Source organism: Pristiophorus japonicus, chromosome 12 (assembly GCF_044704955.1).
Source record: "Pristiophorus japonicus isolate sPriJap1 chromosome 12, sPriJap1.hap1, whole genome shotgun sequence".
Classification (NCBI taxonomy): Eukaryota; Metazoa; Chordata; class Chondrichthyes; family Pristiophoridae; genus Pristiophorus; species Pristiophorus japonicus.
Genome location: NC_091988.1, coordinates 149,336,854 through 149,340,021, shown reverse-complemented (window position 1 = coordinate 149,340,021; position 3,168 = coordinate 149,336,854). Strand labels below are relative to the sequence as shown.

At 42.8% G+C, this 3,168-nt stretch overlaps 1 pseudogene; it reads right to left on the bottom strand.

Moving 5' to 3' along the window:
• Nucleotides 1–302: 302 nt before the first annotated feature.
• LOC139277719 (U2 spliceosomal RNA) lies at nt 303–504 on the bottom strand (annotated as a pseudogene).
• Between the last annotated feature and the right edge of the window lie 2,664 nt (nt 505–3,168).

The following is a 3,168-nucleotide window of genomic DNA, read 5'->3' as shown; positions in this document are numbered from 1 at the left end:
GCAAAGGAGAGCTGGTTTCAGAAACCCAGGAGGTAATTTTAACCCCCCTCCCCAAAAAATGGGTGGGTTTGTTTTGGGTGGGAGGTTAAAAAGTTAAAAATCTGAACCAGGAAACCAACCCGCTTCGGAATAAGGGGAGGGCAACCAATCCGTTCTCAGGAGGTGGGTCAGTCATTAAAACCCTTTTTTAAAAATTTTTCGTTGCCAATCTTTCCAATTCTTTGTCAAATCACAAACGCCAGAGGTCACCTTGCACACATCAAGGATCACTCTGCGCCAATGCTCTTAGCCAAAAGGCCGAGAGCCACTGCACCGTTCCTGGAAGTACTGCAATACCAGGTTCGTGCCATGGAGGTGGATGGGTCAAGCCACCCCACCCACCTCCTATTTCCAAAAAGCATAGGAGAACCACCTTCCTGATCCAGGGAGAACCACTCTGGGGTCATGGTTACTCCCCTGTCAGGTCAGTTACGCATGATCTTAGCCAAAAGGCCGAGAAGCGATAAAACCTTTTAAGGAGGCTGCGGGAAATCCGGCAGGCAAAAGGAGGTGAGAAGAACTGCATCGATAAGGTAAGTGCCTTTATAGCACTGCTTCTGGGCCAGGCAGATCAGGAATGCTTCCTCCAGGTTCAATAAGGTTACCTGTAAACCCCCCTCCCATGCTCTGTCTATTCCCCCACTGCCGCCTGATCTCTCTCACCCTGTGATCTCTCTCACCCTGCCACTAAAAGAAAAACGAAAGACTTGAATTTATATAATGCCTTTCATGACCATTGGATGTCTCAAACGCTTTACAGCCAATGAAGTACTTTTGAAGTGTAGTCACTGTTGTAATGTAGGAAATGCAGAAGCCAATTTGCACACAGCAAGTTTCCACAAATGGCAATGTGATAATGACCAGATAATCTGTTTTTATTATGTTGATTGAGGGATAAATATTGGCCAGGAAACCAGGGATAACTCCCCTGCTCTTATTCGAAATAGTGTCATGGGATATTTTACATCCATCTGAAAGAGCAGACGGTGCCTTGGTTTAAGGTCTCATCCGAGAGACAGCACCTCCAACAGTGCAGCACCCCACCCTCCCCCCAATACTGCACTGGAATGTCAGCCTGGATTGTTGTGATCAAGTATCTGGAGTGGGAGTTGAACCAACAACTTCTGACTCAGAGGCGAGTGTGCTACCCACTGAGCCACAGCTGATGGCAATCTTTCCCTACCTGCTGCTCCGCTCCTTCTTTCTGCTGTAAGCTTTCTGGCCCGACAGGCAGCCAGCCTGTCAATCAGTCTGGCTGTCAAGCAGGGAAACTGGAAAAAAATTTTTTAGATGTCCTGCTGTTAAAAACTGCAAGACGTTCGGGAAACCCGTACGTCCGGGTATCCTGTCCGTAACTCCTGCCCCCTGTACTGAATGCGCCCCCGAAATAATATTGGGGCCCAAGAATTTCATACAGGTGCGCTCTCCAAATAGAGAGATAGTCTGGAGGTGGGAGACAGTTGGGAGAGCCTTGGGTTGCATTAATGTCCCAGAAATCCCAGTCGGCTGCTTTCCACGCGTAAAAAACTTTTAAAAAAGCGCACTTACCTGAAGCTGCTGCGCCCACGCGAATTCCCAGTTCTGAGGCCTCCACTGATTGCACGTCAGGACATGCACAGGGCTGGAGCTGCAGTCATATGGTTCTAGGCAACCAATCAGGTAAAGTATAGTCTCATTCATAATAGGAACTCCGTAAGTTGGAGTTCCCATTATTATGCATAAGAACCCCCCACCAAACACACAAAACATTAATAAAAAAATATAAAAAATACACTACATATTTAAATTAAATTAAATTTAAATTAAAGTTATTTATGTATTATTAAAAATATATATTTTTCCGATTTTTAATAAAGTTTTTTAAATTATGCTTTAAAATAAATTTAACATAGTGGGCAGGGGTTTTTAAAAATAAAATGTGGTTTTTAATTTTATTTTTTGTGTTTTAAAACTCTTACGTCTGTAAAAGAGGCACAAGAGTTTTCAGGACATTTGCTGGGCAAGATATGGGTAAATACTGCAATCTTGCCCTTGCAAATGTCGTGCCTGCTGAGATACGGAGGATCTGTCAAGCTCCTCCAGCTTGACAGATCGGAAAAGCTAGTTTTCAGCGCAAGCGCATTGTGCGCTGAAAACTGGCTTTTGCAATGCCTTCGCGGGTCCGAATACACTCCGTACGGACCTGGGAGGCCGGAATTTCTGCCCCTATATTTCAGCAGTGGTTCTGGGAGGCAGCAGTGTTCCAGATTCCCACTGTCGCTCTTTAAACATTTACACTTCCGTCTGACATCCTTCTCCATTCGGTAGATGGTAAAAGCAGAGCCTGAAGATGAAGTGATCGCTATGAAGACCAGTGTAAAAGTGGGTTTTCACTGCCGGCAGGACAAGTCATGACAATGTTTATATTACTAAATATAGTCTGTGACGAGTGGACCGTGAGTTTCCCATTGAAATGTAAAAATGCCTTTTAAGAAAGAGAGAAAAGATGGGGAGAATCGGGGACAGCAAAATTTAAAACTATCTGAGTCTTATAATGGAGCTTGGATTTTCACCCTGCATAAAACCTACTACCTGCTGCACTGAAAATGAATTGGGTGCATCAAGTTGTGGTTTTGCATGCCTCACAGTGCAGCATTCTTCCTGGGTTTATTTAATTGATGTTTTTCTTAAGCCATTGCTATCTATTGGAGTCTGACACTAATGTAAATGGAAATCTTTTTATATTTTAAAATTACAATGTCAAGCATTCATTTCTTTGTATGCTCCTTATGGTTATTTTCCCTGCAAGCAATGGGTAATTGGACCCTTCACAAGTATTCTTAAACACAGAAGATTGCTATTCACAAACCACAGTATATATTTTGTGCTGTATGCAAAGTTAAAGTTTTTTATCTGCCCAAATAACAACACAAAGTGTACTTCAACATGATTAATTGTGAAGGGCCTTCGAATGTGTGTGAGAGATGCGATTAAATGTTGTGCAAATTAAAGTCTTTCTTTTACTGAAATATCACTTAAACATCTCCAGCTTAGTAAAATAATTTTTCATTTACTTTACACACATTATACACCCTCACAAGTTTAATCTGACAATGCCACTGTGGTTTGGTGGCTTTCCTGTTTTTGGAT